The following is an 18,841-nucleotide window of genomic DNA, read 5'->3' on the forward strand; positions in this document are numbered from 1 at the left end:
CAGACCATCAGGGGGCGCTGTATGACTGATATTGTGGTGGAACCCTTCCCACAAGAAGCTCTGAGTACCGAAGTACTTCTGGCAGTTTCCTGTCTGTGAACCTTGTTGCATTGTGGGAAATAGCTTTACAGCTGTTTCCAACTGCCCAAAAAAGTATGCAGCAGCTACATCACCTGCCAACAGTAAAAATGTCACCATGTGATAAATGTCAGAATGTGAAACAGGGATTTAAAAGATTTTACAACGGGCAAACACTGACTAAATCATTTATACATAATTATTGTAAAAATGAAGCACTTTTTTTATTACATTATTTTCACTGGAGTTCCTCTTTAAGTGAGAGTATTAACTCACCTAATCGCCGCTTCCAGTGTCAGGTCTCCATGGCCACAGCGGGATCATGTGACAGGCCATCAGTACTTTCCAGCGTGTTATACGCTGGCATGTATTGATGGCGTGTTACATAGCACTGCTGTGGCCTCTGCAGGAAGGGAGGGAGGAAAAGAAAAGAGGAATGTGGTCTGCAGCCTGGGCCTGATCTAACCTGTAGTGTTAAATCATCAAGTATTTTTAGCAAACGTTACTACAAACTAGCTTGAAATGACATAACAGATTACTACATACCTCTCGTGAAGAACTTTTGAGATGTTTGATAGGAATGAGCTGCTGAAATAAAGCGGAAATGGAATTGTCTGCACATGTTTATGTTTATCTGAGGTTAGTGAAACGTAAATGTAAAGTCTCTAATTCCCTTCTGATGTGCTGTTTACTTCTCCATTCAAATAGATCACACACATCCAATTTTTATTGGCTGATGATTGGCTAATTTTACCACTTCTATGTACAGATTTTGCATATTATGAACAGACTGTGTAGCTAAGCTCACATATTACATGGAAGTGATAAAATCAGCCAGTCAAAATTAGATGTGTACACTCTGTGGCATTGCATTACATTACTTTATATAGTAAATATAACACAACCAAAAACAACATTTGCTTGTGTATTTTATGTAGTGCAGGCTATGAAGTAACAGATCGATGTGCACCTTCATTAATTCATTCATCTTTAAGCCTAGTTACACACCAGGACGTTGCGTTTAGGGGACGTTATAGGGCACATAACGTTGTGCAGCTCACTCTGGTGTCCGTGATGCCGTGATGCGTACTCTTGGACGCATGCGGCATCACGTGGTCCCGCCCGGCCAATCGCCGCACAGAGCGGCCGCTCCCGGAAGTAAACACTGCACGTCACTGAGTGCAGTGAATATTAATTAGCCATGTGCCCGGCCGCTCTCCCCTCCTCCCCAACATGACTGAGCATGTGCAAACAGTCTAACGCGGCTTAGCCGCGTAGAACGCACAGCATGCAGCACTTTGCTGCATTACAATGTAACGCAACGTGGGCAGTGTGAACAGCCCACTTGTGTTACATTGCTGTGTGTTGGGGGAGCGTTGCAGGCTGCACTAACGTGCGCCTGTAACGTCCATGTGTGGAAGCAGCCTTAGAGTTTCGCCTCTGGAGTCCAAATGGAAATCCAGTTTTACATGCTAGCTGTCCACCACAAAACTTACCGTCATGTACAGTACAGAAAAGAAGTGACATAAGAATTTCATGGCAAGTTTTGAAATCTTTTTCTGCTGAAGTGACTCAGCTGTTGCCAGGGCGATGTGTCTATTCAGCAAAAAAGGAGGCAGACAGACTGAAGATAGAGGCACAGGGAGATTCTTGCCTTTGCCATGGAACAGAGATAAGCAATCTTCTTCTGCTATCTGAAGTGAAAATAAACGGTTTTACACACAAGGAATAATTGGAAACTCTTTAAAATGTTCTATTATGTAACTTAGGGCCCATTCACATTGGGGCAATTTGCGGGTGTTTACCACAGATCACCAAATTGCCGGCGATCACTAGCCCTTTTGAAAGTGCTAGTATTATGTAAAGTATATGGCAGTGATCTCACTGCCGTGATTGCCAGCAATTCGCAAACGTGATGCATGCAGCGCTTTTTCACAATTTTTGAGTGATTACAATTGCAATGTTGAAAAAAGCACTAATCACAATTGCTCCAAAACCACAAAACTACAGTACAATAATGCGTTTACCGTGAAAAATTGTGCCCCAAAACACTGGTGATAATCACTAGCATTTTGCGATACCCAGTGTGATGGGCCCTTAGAGTAGTTACTGAAATTTTTGTTTTGCGAGTATAATCCAACTTTAAATAATGCCAGTTGCCTAGCAGTCCTGCTGATTTTTTTGGCTGCAGTAGTATCTGGATCACATATACCTGAAACAAGCATGTGCCTAATCCAGTAAGGAACATCTGATCTGCATGCTTGTTCAGGGCCTATAGCTTAAAGTGTTAGGGGCTGATGATCAGCAGAACAGCCAGACAACTTGCAAGGAATTAAATATGGCAGCCTCCATATCCCTCTCAGCTCAGGCATCCTTTAAATTGTACCTGAAGTTAAAAAAGTGCCCCAAATGGGTATTGATCTAGGTAGAGGGAAGCATCTGGATAATATAGAGGCTTTCCCCGTCTGCCTCCTCTTCCAGCACCAGGACCCTCCAAAACCCTTGTCAACAGGGATCTGCCACATTGCGCATGTGCAGAAAGCTCACGCCTGTGCACTAGCACGGGGACAAACAGCTCAGCATTTTTTGCTCAGCCAGAACATTGGCTCTGTGCTGTTGTGCAGGCGTGAGTGGACCTACACCTCTGCAGTGCAGTCGTGAGCTTCGGGTGTCCTAGCACTGGAATGGCCTGGTGGAGGAGGACGGGAGAAAGCTCTGCAGGGTCCAGAGGCTTCCCTTTACTGAGGTAAGTATCTAATTTATGCCCCCTAAAACCATACAGGTTTAAGACTGAGTGTGCAGTGTGGTGTGATAATTGATTACTCTCTGATCAATATACAATTGGGGAGGGATTAATAAGTTTGGTATATTGAGCCATACTTGACCTCCATATGCTTAACATATGCCAGTATTTCAGATCAGATGTATTTTCAACAGTGTTAACAAAGTGGGTCATCTGCTTATTCCGCAAGTTTGTGGTGATAACCTACGCTTTCAGTAAATTCTATTATTCTGTTATCTGGATTCATCTGTGGTTACAAATGATAAATAATAGTTTTTTTCTAATCTCTAATGTATAGCTGTACAAGTATAATGTTTGCAAACTCAATGACAGAAAAAAGGACTTAGTGTATTACTGATGAATGAACTTAAAGCGTACCTGAACTGATATGTAACATGATGAGATAAAGATGGGTACATAAAGTACTACGCCTACATAGAACCTGCCCACGTCTACTTTTTATTTTTCTGCATTCAAAGAGTAAGAGAGTTGAGTTATCTGTATGCAAATGAAGTGATCATACAGCAAGTTGAATGCAGCAGGGCTGTCCTAATTAGTAAATAGAATATTTGGGTGAGCAAACACTGCTGTAACAAATGAGAGCTGTAAAGTTTATTATTTATTTTTGCTGGGAGCTGAATAAACCAAAACTTTACATCAAACTGAAATCGTTCTACAAACTTTCAACATCAAATTTACCGGTAGTTCCTTAAATTGAAAATGGAAATATGAGACTGCTGAAAGGTCCTATTATAGCGTTTCTGATACATGTGCAATAAATTATCTCATAAGTTTATTTTCAGTTCAGGGTTGCTTTAATATCCTGTATATAAAATGTGATAGACATTGGGCTCGATTCACCAAGCGGTGCAAAGTGTTAGCACCGTGGTGAAAAGGCCCTTATCACGCCTAAAGTCACTTTAGGCATGATAAGAAGAAACTCGCGCGAAGTTACCGCGCGTACGCGCGTAAGTGCGCGCGCAACACCCGACGCTTCGCACGAAGCTCCCATTAAGCCCTATGGGACTTTGCGCGCGCTCTCACGCGCGTACGCGCGAACGCGCTTACGCGCGGTAACTTCGCGCGAAGAGCAGGAAAAATCGGTGATAACTCAGTGGTGAAAAGGTTATCACGCCTAAAGTCTTTTAGGCGTGATAACTGGGTTATCACCGCTTTGTGAATCGAGGCCATTACCTGCAAAGTCTAATTTATATAATCATACACAGGAATAATATACATAAATATTTCTCATGTAGATTGCTATTGACATTCTTCTATCCACCTGAATAGTAATCAAGCTTTTTTTACATCTGATGATTATTCACCATCTGCCACATACAGTTTGTGGTCATTCATACTCTTAGTGGTCAATGCCACAGTGTGACCAGAAAAGGAGGGCAGTGTTCATATGTCCCAGCAGTAGAATATTCTGTATTTCCTGTGGGGCACATGGGTCGTACGCAAAATTCAGCTGCATTTTGTGCCTTTTGGAATGGTAAGGTTACTTCAAATCTTAGACCACAAAGTGGGCTCAGGAGTTTGTGGACTTCCCCATCTGGACTCAACCATTTCTGTTCAGAGCCACTGTGGTCAATGATGAGCTGACAAAGTGAAAGTTTTTTATCTATTATTACAAAGGCCATCTCAAGGACTTCTTCCTCCTGACACATCTGAGACAAAAACCAGCAGAAGTGTTGCTCTGATCCTGTCCCAAAAGAAAAAGTATCTGGATCAGAATTGAGTCCACAATATTTTTAATATTTTTTTCTGTTTCAATCCTTATATTAGAGATAAAGCTTGCAAACACAACTGTCAAGTAAGGTATAAACTTAGCAGTTTTTGAAATACAAACAGTTTAGTGCAATACAGAAGGGATGAATAACCTTGAACATGCACTTATTATTCAGAGTAAAACACAATGAATAGGACCCTGTCTGATGATAAATTAACAACTTCACCCCTAATAGTTTTACCCCTTAAAGCGAACCAGAGACGAAGTACCCTTATGTATTTTACTATACAGTGGGTTGCAAAAGTATTCGGACCCCTTGAAGTTTTCCACATTTTGTCATATTACTGCCACAAACATGAATCAATTTTATTGGAATTCCACATGAAAGACCAACACAAAGTGGTGTACACGTGAGAAGTGGAGCGAAAATCATACATGATTCCAAACATTTTTTTACAAATAAATAACTGCAAAGTGGTGTGTGCATAATTATTCGGCCCCCTTTGATCTGAGTGCAGTCAGTTGCCTATAGAAATTGCCTGATGAGTGCTAATGACTACATAGAGTACACCTGTGTGTAATCTAATGTCAGTACAAATACAGCTGCTCTGTGAGGGCCTTGGAGGTTGTCAAGAGAATATTGGGAGCAACAACACCGTGGAGTCCAAAGAACACACAAGACAGGTCCAAGACAGGTCAGGGATGAAGTTATTGAGAAATTTAAAGTAGGCTTCGGCTACAAAAAGATTTCCAAAGCCTTGAACATTCCAAGGAGCACTGTTCAAGCGATCATTCAGAAATGGAAGGAGTATGGCACAACTGTAAACCTACCAAGACAAGACCATCCACCTAAACTCACAGGCCGAACAAGGTGAGCGCTGATCAGAAATGCAGTCAAGAGGCCCATGGTGACTCTGGACGAGCTGCAGAGATCTACAGCTCAGGTGGGAGACTCTGTCCATAGGACAATTATTAGTCATGCACTGTACAAAGTTGGCCTTTATGGGAGAGTGGCAAGAAGAAAGGCATTGTTAACAGAAAGCAAAAGAAGTCCTGTTTGCAGTTTGCCACAAGCCATGTGGAGGACACAGCAACCATGTGGAAGAAGGTGCTCTGGTCAGATGAGACCAAAATTGAACTTTTTGGCCAAAATGCAAAATGCTATGTGTGGTAGAGGCCTGCGCGGGTCCACTTTTTCATACCCGCACCTGACCCGCACCTGTGTGGCAGAAAACTAACACTGCACATCACTCTGAACACACCATCCCCACTGTCAAATATGGTGGTGGCAGCATCATGCTCAGGTGGGTGCATCTCTTCAGCAGGGACAGGCAAGCTGGTTCACCTGTAAAAAATGTTTGGAATCATGTATGATTTTCGTTCCACTTCTCACATGTACACCACTTTGTATTGGTCTTTCACGGGGAATTCCAATAAAATTGATGCATATTTGTGGCAGTAATGTGACAAAATGTGGAAAACTTCAAGGGGGCCGAATACTTTTGCAACCCACTGTATGTATCAGTGGGGACATTAGAGAAAACACCTACTCTGCTCTCTGTTTCATTCTTCACTGTTCAGCTTGCTTCTTATCAGCCCTGATAAAATCACCAACTGAGCATTCAGTCTGGCTTTGTTTAGGAATCTTTATAGCTGTCTTTTCTCATGTCTTTTCAAGCCCAAGCCTGCCCCCTTCTGGCTCTGCTGTAATGACTCAGCTATAAAGATTTCTGAGCAAAGCCAGACTGAATGCTCAGTCTGGGATTTTATCAGTGCTGATAAGAAGCAAGCTGAACAGTGAAGAATGAAACAGAGAGCAGGGTAGGTGTTTTCTCTAATGTTCCCACTGATATATATATGGTAAAATACATGAGGGTGCTTTGTCTCTGGTTCACTTTAAAAGCCAGAGCAATTTTCACATTTCAGCGCTGCAGCATTTGGCAATAACTTTATCAGTACTTATCATACCTAAATGATCTATACATTGTTACAAATTAGGCTTTCTTTTGGTGGTACTTTTTGCTAAGAATTATTTTATATGTATTTTGAACTGAATAAGAAGGAATATAATAAAAAAAAATCATTATTTCTCAATTTTCAGCCATTATAGTTTTAAAATAAAATGTGCTACTGTAATTAAAGACTGCACATTTTATCTGCCCATTTTTCCAAGTTATGACAATGTTTAAATGATGTCCCAGTTTTGACAATGTTTAAATGATGTCCCTAGTACAACGTATGGCGACGATATTTTATTCGGAATTAAAGGTGTATTTTTTTGCCATTTTGTGATTTTGGTTCTCTGGCAATATATGTGATGTCTTTTAAATTCTGTAACTTTATTTTTTACATTTGTGTTACAGTGGGGCGGGGAGGCAACAGAATGGATTAATGGGCAGGCTATAGGGATAAGAAATGTATATTTAATTATTTTTTATTGTAGTATCCCTTTTGGCCACCAGATGTCCCCACACATTTCCCTGTCTGGTTATAATGCAGCTCCAGCTGCGTCTCAACCAACAGGAAATAAAGTAATTTACCATGCAATAATTACTGTTGCTCATTGAAACAGTAATTGTTGTCACTTAAGACACTTACATTGGCTTTTGGAACTTATGTTCCTATTTACTAATCTGTGCACTTCCGCAGGAGGCTGCAGGTGTGGGTGCAACGATCTTGGGAGCTTAGGTGCAGTTTTTAGGGATGTATATACTTCTCCCAGGGGAAGTCGTGTGGTTAAATTGCTCCAAGTAAAAGCAAGAATGTTAGGAATAGGGAAGTGTGGGAGCACAGGGGGAGAAAGGCAATCTGAGTTAGTCCATCCCACAACACCAGTTCTTCTGTAAGCAATGTATATTGAACAGACTATAGTATGGTTCCCACATCTTTGTGACCTTGGGTAGAGAGTCCTCTGAGATTGCTTTAAGTAAAACAAACAAACAAACACAGACAATAACTAATGCAGGGTTGGAGTTGGTCAAGTCTCACTATGCTTGGTTTTTAGCTTTCATATGCAATAAATTATTGTTTATTACATTTTTTATTTTTTTTTATTTTGTTGTATGTACTTTATATGTGATTTGTGTATTTTGTGCAAAAGCCTACAGTTGTTGCCTCTCCACCCTTCATTCACAGAAAAAAAAAACAGAGAATGCTTAGCTTTTTCTTCCCTCTTATCAAGAAGAAAATATAGCTGTCTACTTGTTTACAATAACTGTTTTCCGGTATGTCATAGCTTTCTCGGCATACATTTGAAAAAGTTGCCTGTTTATAATGGCGCAGGATGGCGATAGTAGATTATTGGTACATTTACCGTTATTCTACTACTTCATTCAAATAGTAAATATTTACCGATATATTACTATGACCTAACTTCTCCCTACACTCACATAGAACTCCCCCTCTTTGTGGTGACTAACTCTTAACCCACCCTGGAGGGCAACTAACCTTATGTTGATCCAGGGACCAGGGATTTTATGTGTTGATCCAGGGACCCACAGGACCCCATAGTCCCCATAGGGCTTTCATTGCTGTTACACTACCCTGTGTGCAGAAAGGGTAACACAACGCAAAGAAAGTGTCCTAGTGTAAAATTGGCCTCAGGGGAGATCTATTTAACATGTACAAATACATCAGAGGCTTGTGCAAAGGACTAGGCATGGAGGAAAAAGTTTTAGCCATTTGTTTAGGAAATGGTTCTTTACAGTAAAGCTCCCCCCCCCGTTCTAATTACCTGAGGCTTCCTCCAGCCCCTTGCAGCTGACATGTCTCACGCCACAGCTCCATGCTCAGCCATTGGCTCGGGGGCCCTGCCAGTGCAGAGGGTGACCTCGAGGTCATCTCTACTGTGTCTGTGTGAGTGCGGCTGTTAATCAAGCCCACGTTGTCCGCGGTGTACTGCCCAGCCACAGAACTACTGCGCCTGCACAGTACACCACGGACAACGTGGGCTTGATTGACAGCTGCGCTCACACGGGCGCACTACAGGAGGTTGGCCTCTGCACTGCCGGGGACCTCGGGCCAGCGGGTGCGAGCGGAGCTGTCAGCGTGGGACATGTCACTTGCAAAAGGCTGGAGGAAGCCCCGGTTAAGTAGAGTGGGGGGAGATTTTTTTGATTGATGACTCCTTTAAGGGGGACTGAGATACTTTCCTTACATTGAAATACATCTATGGCTATAATTACTAGATCATTCTCGGTGGTGTTGATCCAGGGATTTTATCTGATTGCCATGTGGAGGGAGGAAGGATTTTTTTCCCTTTTGGGACTAATTGGAGCATGCCTTGTAAGGGTTTTTGCCTTCCTCTGGATCAACAGAGATATATGTCATAGCCTCTGATGAAGCAGGGCTAGTCCCTGCGAAACAGCTGTCAGGCTTTTTGTTTCCCCCCACTGCTGTATACCACTACCCAGCCACAATAAAGGGCTTTTAGACTTCAATGCCCATTTCTGTTTTCTTTTTTTGGATAGTTGGACTACTACACACTGAAGCACGCCAGACGTGAGCCCACCTGTGGCCTACGGATCCCTGCTACATACTGGTGCCAGGTATACCTTTTTCTTCTTTTTGTTCTGAATCAACAGAGATGTGTGAGTGTGCAGGCTAGTTTTGTACATTATTTATTAGTTGAATATGATGGAGGTATGTCTTTTTTCAAGTCAAAATAACTATGTAACCTTAACACCCACATACCCACACACACCCTGACCATGGACAGCTAACCCAACATTGCACACCTAACCTTAACCCCCCCTCCCTTTAAAACTCATCCTGTTTAGAAGGGCGCCCTAAGAACCTATTTGTAGACGCGGTCTTTTAAACAGGACACTGCCTGCACCCTGTTTAACTGCTCCGCCTTTTCTCAGCTTTCAAGTCCCTCAGAGTGTGTCCCAATGTTTCATATGTCTTAGTTTTCCAGGAATCCCACTTTGTTCCTATTTCCACCTGAAGAACATCACAAAAATCAAGCACCTCATCCCCCAGAAGATCTGCCAACCTTTGTCCTTGTCTTCATTACATTGCGACTGGACTATTGTAATGCTCTGTACGCTGGCTTTCCAAAAAAGGACTTGTTCCGATTACAGCTGATACAGAATACTGCTGACAGACTGTTGACCAACCAACCCCGTCACTGCCACATAACTCCAGTCCTGCACTCCATCTACTGGCTACCCATAAAATGGAGGATCCTATTCAAGATCAGCCTACTGACATTTAAATCACTGCATAATCTGGGCCCTAGATACATGAAAGAAATGTTGCAGCTGCGTAGCAAACCCGGCAATCTCAGATCCACAGGTTCTAATAATCTAGTCATACCCTGAGTCCCCCTGGAATCTTTTGGTCCCAGAGCCTTCTGTCATGCTGCTCCAACATTATGGAACTCCCTACCGCAGCAGATCAGGACAGCTCCATCTCTGGACGTGTTTAAAGCCAGACTGAAAACCCACCTGTTCAGTTTGGCATTTGCAGAAGTATAATTTTTGTTGTGTTAATACTTCATCCTACTACCAATAACAAGGGATATGGAGGTTGCCTTATTTATTTCCTTTTAAACATTACCAGTTGCCCGGCTATCCTGCTGATCCTCTGCATCTAATACTTTTAGCCATAGACCCTGAACAAGCATGCAGCATATCAGGTGTTTCTGACATTATTGTCAGATCTGATTTTTCTGGTATGATTCAGACATTACTGCAGCCAAATAGATCAGCAGGACTGGCAGGCAACTGGTATTGTTTAAAAGGAAATTAATATGGCAGCCTCCATATCTCTCTTGTTACAGTTGTCCTTTAAGTCAAAGCTCATTCTCAATCTCTAGCTTGCCCAACACTGTCAATACAATGAGCTCTTGGGATGTCCACCAACGAAACAGACCAAAATTAGTGCAGGGAAGTATGCAGTATGCCACTACCACTGCCCACACAATGAAGGTATACCCCATCAATCTAAATCTATTCAGACTCCTATTCAGTGTGACATGGTGTAAAATATCATGGCTGCCAATGTAGGTGGTCACATATATCACTGGCACAGCCCACTGGATTAAGCATCTATCTCTTCCAGCCCCCCTATCTGCTCATATTAAAATAGTTCTGCCTCAAAAATAATAGCTTGTCCTTGTAAATGTGCAAAACTTAGTACCGGAAAGCTTCACAGTGTGTATCAATCCTAAAGGTTGGACTCCAGTCACAGCTCAAACCAGAAGAAAACCGCAACTGCAATATCCATAAAAAAAACAACAACAACAGGAGTTGCCATATAAGGACCAGGGGATTTTCCTATGATTGGTGCTGCGTGGGCTCTCCAGCCCGCAGCAGAGATCAGGATTGAGCCAGGGTGACCAGACTTCCCCCCTTTTTTCCCCACTAGGGGGATTTCCTGCTGGGGGGGTCTGATTGCCGCCAGCTATTTCTGCTTAGCGGGGGCTCCTCAAAGCCCCCCTCCGCAGTGATTTTCCGCCTCGCTCTGTTTCCCTCCCTCCCCTCCTTCCCCTGGGTGGCGCAGGATGGTGATGCGTCCTGCGCCGCCTCTGATAGGCCTGCGTCGCCTGCGTCCTGCGCCGCCAATCAGAGGCCGGGGATCGCCGATCTCCTTTACGGCACTGCTACGCAGCAGCGCCGTATGATGTAAACACGGGATTTCTTCACCGCGTGTTTACATTTAGCCTGCGAGCCACGATCGGACCCTCGCAGGCTGTTCACGGAGACACCCTCCGTGAACTGACATGGAACGGCCACTCGAACGAGCGGCCCTTTCCATGGTAGCACCACTTCGACTTGCCGACGCCTGACGGCGTTAGGCAGTCATTAAGTGATTAAACAATTAAAGAGGAGAGCAGTGTCCCAAATACATATGAATAGCAGAAAAACAAAACATTCCCCACTCTAATAAATACCCCACCCACCACTCTATTCTGAAATATATTTCACCATACAAAACATAACAAAAACATCTTGAGCCACATTCAGACAATATAAGTCATCAGCAGTTCACTAAATAAATAGCATCACTGTATTTAAAATAAAGTGGCTGCTTTCAGATAATAAGCCTCATCATTGACATTTATCAAATACATAACATTACTAAACTAAAATTTAAAAACAAAACACAATTGAAAATCAATAGGTGAATTTTGATTGGCTGTTGTAGGCTCCAACCACTTTCCTGAATATTAATCTCAGTCACCCAGTGACCAACTGTGTGAAGTTCAAGAACCCTGCCATTAACAATGTAAGAATGGCTGCAGTTTACATTTTCCTGGTGAAAAATGTGTGGGTTATGGCTCTGCCCATGTTTTGTAACCTTGACACACAGCAAGTCAATGACCAAGTTTGTGAGCGTTCGGGTACCTGGTATCAAAAATGTGTAAATGGAAGCAGTTTATCCAGCAAAGAAATCTGATTGGCTGTTTGTGACTCTGCCCCTTTAGTGAATTTGAACCCCAGTCACTCAGTGACCAACTGTAGCAGCTTTCAGGCCTCTGCCATTAACCGTGTAAGAATGGCAGCAGTTTAAATATTGCCCTTGAAAATCAATAGGAGAATTTTGATTAGCTGTTGAAGGCTCCACCCACTTTTCAGCAGATTAATCCCAGTCACCCAGTGACTAACTGTCATGTTTAAAAACACTGCAATTACGAGTCGAAGAATGGCTGTAGTTTACATTTTCCAATTTAAAATGGACGTCTGAAATTTGCTTGGCTGTTTTATGCTTTACCCATTTTCCATGAATTTGTGACCTCAGTCACCAAGTGACCCACTATGCCAAGTTTGGGGACTCTGGATTTATCACTGTGAGAATGGCAGCCTTTACATTTTTTTCCATTGATTTAAATGCGTGAAATCTGACTGTGGCTGTTTGTGGTTCCGCCCCGGTGTGCAGGGGGGACGCGAGACCCAGAACATATCATCCCAGGTAGTAAGGGATCTGTATACCAAGTTTCTTTGAAATTGGTCAAGGCGTTTTTAAGTGATGGCGGCACATACATACACACATACATGTACTCTGCGTTCCAAATTATTATGCAAATTGTATTTAAATAGAGCCTGAGGTGGGCTCATAAAATAAAAAAAAAGTAGGCTACTTGATCTGGAGGGCTGAGCGGATCAAGTAGCCTCAAAAACCTCAGCTCCCCGCCCAGCCCCATGAGGCAGGTTCCTCAGGCGGCGCCCACCTGGCCATGGGTGGGGGGGCGCCAAGCTGGAGGGGGTAGCATCCAGGAAGAGGGGCAGCGGGCACAGCGGTGGGGAGGGGGCTGGACTCCCTCACCTGGGTCCCCCGTCCACTCCCCCCCCTCCAGCTAATTGCACAGCGTGTGGTCAGGCAGTGGGCGGGGGGAGCAATTACTCTACTCATCTCTTCCTTCCACAGTCCAGCGTGTGTACCACCACTCGTCACTTCCTGATTGCCACCGACTTGAGCGACATTGCAGGTTGCAGGAAGTGACGGTGGTATGCACGCTGGAACGCGGAAGAAAGAGGTGAGTAATTGCTCCCCCGCCCGCTGCCTGACCACACGCTGCACAATAAGCTGGAACGGGGAAAGCGAATGCGGGAACCCAGGTGAAAGGGGGGTTCGACCCCCCCCTCCCCACCGCTGTGTCCGCTGTCCCCCTTCCTGGCTGCTACTCCCTTCAGGCTACCTGGGGGCAATTATACTACCTATGGGGGGGGGTGCATGCTCAAAAGTTTGCCTTAGGCGGCAAAAATTCTAGGATTGGCCCTGTCCCTTCCGCTCCTGTGGGCCGCAATGGCCCACGTTCACCTCTGGGTCATGACACTGCAAGGAGAGACTGTGTGTCTCTCACCAGCGCACAGTGGTCAAGATGGCCAACTCTGGTCAAGATGGATGGAGTGGTGGAGAGTTTGGCCACCATGTGACAGCAAGGCTGGGACATCAGCAAGAAGGTGGCAGAGTAATGGTTTGGGTCCGAATCATGGGGAGAGAGCTGGTCATCCCCTTTAGGGTCCCTGAAGGTGTGAAAATTACTTCTGAAAAGTATTTGGAGTTTCTGACTGTCCACTTACTTCCATGGTACTTAAAGAGAGTCTGAAGTCAAATCTAAAAGAAATAACAGATACTCACCTAAGGAGAGGGAAGGCTCTGGGTCCTGTGTTTTCGTGTTCCCCCACAGGCTCCCTGTTAGCAGTCCACGACCAATTTGGTCATGGACTGCTTTCTTCTGGGTTGGGGATACTTCGGCAGTCTTCAGAAGCACTCAGGCTCCCGAAGACGGGCCACTCTACTGCAGATGCGCAGGCGCCCTCTCTTGCGCACACGTGCGTGTGCAGTACAGAGCCGCTGGTCTTCAGAAGCCTGAGAACATTGGAACAACCTGAAGCAAAAGATATATGAGGGTGGGAGGCAGTTTACATCCAAACAGCAGCTCTGAGAGGTTATTCTGACATCCTGCAAGGAAATTCAAAACTCAACAGTTTAATGGATGCAATAATTCTGAAGCTGCTATCGAATAAGGGGTCTTATATAACTTGAAAGCAAAAAAGTAATTTTTCTTGCGCTTAGCGTAAATTGTTCTGGCCCTTTAATTGAAGATATCCACTCCAGGCTCTGCTCCAACGGACCAATGGAGCGCTCTCTTCTCCCTTTGTGTCCTATATAACTTGACCTGTTAAGCTGTTTTTAATTGAAATCGCTTTTGATTATAGTAAATATGACTTCATAATGCTGCAAATTCAGCAAATGACCATTTTCAGATCTTTACAACCTATAACATTTTTTAAAACTCTGTTGTGCGTAATAATTTGGAACAGTGCATTTTATTTTTATTTTTATTCTTGAATAAATCTCATTAGTAACATTTGAATTATGCTCTAATTGTTGATGACTAAAAAATGATGCTTATTGACACTTGCATCCACTATTTAGGAAAATCAGAGGGAAATATAATTTGCAGAATAATTTATATATATATATATATATATATATATATATATATATATATATATATATACACAGTATATATACAGGATCTTCTCAAAAAATTAGCATATTGTGATAAAGTTCATTATTTTTTGAAATGTACTGATAAATATTAGACTTTCATATATTTTAGATTCAAATACACACAACTGAAGTAGTTCAAGCCTTTTATTGTTTTTGTGTTAATGATTTTTATTAAATTTTAAACAGTTGACAAACATATGAAGCCGAGTCATACATCTTAATAATTGTATATAACAACTCAAAAAAGCTGACATCTAAGGTCCGAGAATTCTCATGTTTTTATACTAAGCATATATATGTATGGCCCGAGGGCATACTAAACCTTAAATGAGCTTGGAGAGTACACATCTCGAATACGAAACAAATAAACTGGTAAGAGTAGGCATAAACATAGAATAATTAGTAACATTGAACTAAAACTCTAGTGAACTTATTCAAGCGTTGGTTTGCTGTTGGCCTTATAATTGAGGCCGAAGATCTGTAAGGTATCACCTGGGGGCAGTTGCGGGGGCCCTGATCTACTACAATAAAATGGTCAGGGCTTAAAACTAAGTAAAGGTGGTCAGCCAGCAGGGGGAGATGGGTTATGGGGAGGAAGTCGGGGGCCTGGAGTCAACCTGGATAGATCTGGAGTTAGTCTGGTTAACTTTGTGCTGTGCATTTATTCAACGGGCATTCTGTGTCTGGGAAGAGTTAATGCAGAAAGGAGGCCCAATCGAACTCCCATCTATATTTTAATACGTTTTGGTTGTTTTGGGCTCTGAGGAGGTGTTCCATCTTGAGGTTTTGGTCAACTAAATTTAGTATCAGGGAGAGTGAAGGAATCACGGTTTGGTTCCAATTAGAGAGGAGCAGCTGTCTAGTTGCGCAGATGATGTGTGAAACTACCAATTGGTATTCTACAGTGAAGCTCGTTATCCCCATGTGGAATAGTGCCAATTCCGGAGAGAGCTGGAATTTTGTGTTTGTCACGTTTGAAATCAGTCTCCCTATTGTGTTCCATAGAGGTTTCACTGTAGGGCATGTCCATAAAATGTGGTGGAGAGTGCCTACTTGTGCACAGTTCCTCCAACATTTAGCTGAATGATTAGGCGCCATTTTAGATAGAGTATTTGGGGTAATATACCATTTGCATATGATTTTCCTGATTGTTTCTGAGTGAGATATGCATTTGGAGTATGTCTTAACTGAGTTAATAGCTGAGAGTATTTGTGGTAATGGTAATGTAGTCTGCAGATCATATTCCCAGATTCTGAGGTATTTAATTAGTGATGACTGGGAGGCTTCCATGAAGGAGTTATATCCTACCGATATTCCTTTCTTCCTATATTTGGCTGTATATATGAGCTCCCATAAGGTGTCATGCATCTGCGATGGGGTAAAGGGATGCTTTGAAAGTAGGTGGGAGATCTGCATATAAGTAAATCTTTCATTATCGGGAAGGTTAAATTCCTGCTTTAGGGATGAGAATGATCTGATAAGAGGGTTGGCTATTTGCTCAACCGCTGTTATTCCTGCTGCAATCCAACTGGATAATCTAATATCTGGGATATCTGCTTTTAAAGCTGTAATAGGGGTATTGATATGGTTGTTCTGCCTTATGTCGGGGGAGGAGCTTAGAGCAAAATTCCATGCTGTGAGAGAGGCTGTGATTATAGGATGTTTTATGGTTAGTATTGGGATATTGGCTCTCTGGAGGGTTATTAAGTCCAATAGGGAGGATTTGGTATAGAGTTGCTCCTGTGACACCCAATATTTTGGGGGTGCTTCGGGGTTCCAATATTGGGACATTTCTATTAGTGATGCATAGTAGTAGAATAGTGGGTTTGGAAGGCCAAAGCCACCCATTTTGGCTGGGGTGGTTAGGGTGGAGAAGGAGAGTCTGCGTTTTTTTGTTTTCCAGATGAAGTCAGAGACCAGTTTGTTTAGGTCTTTAAAGAAGCTAGAGGGTAAGCTTATGGGAAGGGTTCTAAAAAAGTAGAGGATTTTTGGAAATACGGTCATTTTATATGCCGCAATTTTCCCCGAGATTGTGAATTCAAATTTAGCTAAGCTAGTGAGATCTGATTTAACTCTGGATAATAGACCTGGGAAGTTAGTTGGATATACTTCTTTTATTGAGGTTGGGATATCTACCTCAAGGTAAGTTATACTTTTGTTGGCCCAAGGGAAAGGGAAAGCGGTAGTAATTTGTTTTTTTATGGCCTCTGGGATGGCAATTCCTAGGATTAAGGACTTAGACTCATTGATTTTTTTTTTTTTTTCAACACACCTGAATTCAAAGTATTAACAACTAGGTACCTTTTCGGAGGAAACAGTAAGAATAAAACGTAACTTTTAATTAATGTTAAAAAGGATTAGGCACGAACATTACTAATAGTGGACATGTGAAAAAAATTGGGTTGGCGGACAAAGGTTAGTTGTCTTTATAGAAGGAGGCCTGGGAGAATTCTTTCAGGATGAGTGAAACATGGTGTAAAGAGGGGAAGGGATTTGTTATTGATATAAGGACATCGTCCGCAAATAAGCTTATTTTAGGATTCAGGTGACCCATCTGGATTCCTTGTATTCCAGTGTTACTTCTAATTCTTTCTGCCAAGGTCTCCATGACTAGTACGAAGATTAGGGGGGATAGCGGGCAACCCTGCCTCGTCCCATTAGTTATTGCAAAGGGTTTAGACAGAAATCCGCATACATTCACGTTGGCTTCGGGGGATTCATAAAGGGCCATTGTAGCTTGATGGAACCTCCCAGATAACCCAAATTTGGTTAATACTTCCCTCAGGAAACCCCAATGGACCCTGTCAAAGGCCTTCTCCGCGTCTAAAGTTAGAAGCAGAGAAGGCCTTCGGTCAGAGTCCAACGAGTGAAGTATATTCAAAATTCTTCTTGTCCCATCAGCTGCTTGTCTGCCCTTGGTGAAACCCACCTGATCTAAAGATAGTAAATTAGGTAGTATGTCCAATAATCTGTTAGCTAGTAATTTAGAGTAGAGTTTAATATCACAATTTAACAATGAGATAGGACGGAAATTGGAGGGGTTAGTAGTATCTTTCCCAGATTTAGGGATGACTGTAATTGTGGCTTTTGTGAACTCCGGGGGAATGTATCCCGAGGCGGAAAATGAGTTGAAAAGGGAGGTTAGTTTGGGGGATAATTGAGTGGCATATGTCTTGTAGAATTCATTAGCAAAGCCATCCGGGCCAGGGGCTTTATTAGATTTAGATTTAAGGATGACATTTAGGACTTCCGGGACCGTAAAGGGGGAATTAATGTCTGTTTGCTGTTTTTGTGTGATGGTTGGCACCTTGATTTCTTTTAAGAAATTTGATATAGCTTCAGTAGAAGGTTGGAACGTATTTTTATCATCTTTTAAGTTGTATAGAGATTGGTAGTAGTCGCTAAATGCGTCGGCAATTTTTTGCGGGTCATGTAGTTGTTTCTTGGTGAACTGGTGAACTAGCTTAACTATTCTGCTTTTTGCTTGTTTCTGTTGAATAAGTTTGGCCAGAAGGGGACTGGCTTTGTTGCTCTGATGGTAATAAGACATTTTTAATCTTGTTAACCTGAAGTCATATTCCTTTGCTAGTGTAGTTCTGAGGTCTTGTCTTAGCTTAAATAGTATACGTTCTTTAGCTAGAGTAGGAGAAATTTTGTGTGATGCTTCTAAATCCCTAATTTTGGATAATAGAGAATTTAGATTAAATTATTTTAGTTTTTTTGCCTGGGCACCTAGTTTGATCAGTAGGCCTCTAATGACAGCCTTAAAGGCTAACCAAGTTCTTGCCTCTCCAATTTCCGTCCCATTATTAAATGCATAATAATGTTGTATTCCTTCTAGTATCAGTTTTTTGTTCTTTTCAGAGTGAAGTAGTGAGGTGTTAAGTCTCCAGGGTGGTCTAGAGGATTTGGGAGATGAGAGGTCTATGTTTAAAGTTATAGGTGCGTGGTCTGACCACGTGATAGAATGTATAGATGTTTTAGACACTTTTGGTAAGGACCACCTGTTGACTAAGAATAGATTGATTCTAGTGTATACATGGTGGACCTGAGAGAAAAAGGTATAATCTTTTTCTGATCCATGGGTGGTCCTCCAGGTGTCAAAAAGGTCCCATTGAGCTAAAAGGGATGAAAGGTTCGGGGTTGACTTATGGGGGGCTAGTGAGGTAGTGTCCATAGAGGGGTCTATGAGCATATTAAAATCTCCACCAATTATAAGACCAGGGTGGTTGTCCTTCATAACTTTAGAGAGCAGTTTTTTGATAAATTTATATTGGCCTGAA

The 18,841-nt window shown here is 42.6% G+C and overlaps 1 protein-coding gene across 4 annotated transcripts in view; it reads left to right on the plus strand.

Annotated features, from left to right (window-relative positions):
* Nucleotides 1–468: 468 nt before the first annotated feature.
* Nucleotides 469–18,841, plus strand: part of LPCAT2 (lysophosphatidylcholine acyltransferase 2) — a 390,784-nt gene continuing 372,411 nt past the window's right edge. For 2 of the 4 annotated variants that reach the window (XM_068260828.1, XM_068260829.1), the window contains exons 1-2: nucleotides 470–717; nucleotides 9,062–9,139. The gene's annotated coding sequence lies outside the window, so the exon portion shown is untranslated. Of the gene's footprint in view, nucleotides 718–6,368; nucleotides 6,414–9,061; nucleotides 9,140–18,841 lie in introns of those variants that run through there. The other 2 variants (XM_068260831.1, XM_068260830.1) reach the window with 2 other exon arrangements.

The sequence above is a fragment of the Hyperolius riggenbachi genome, chromosome 11, assembly GCF_040937935.1.
Source record: "Hyperolius riggenbachi isolate aHypRig1 chromosome 11, aHypRig1.pri, whole genome shotgun sequence".
Lineage (NCBI taxonomy): Eukaryota > Metazoa > Chordata > Amphibia > Anura > Hyperoliidae > Hyperolius > Hyperolius riggenbachi.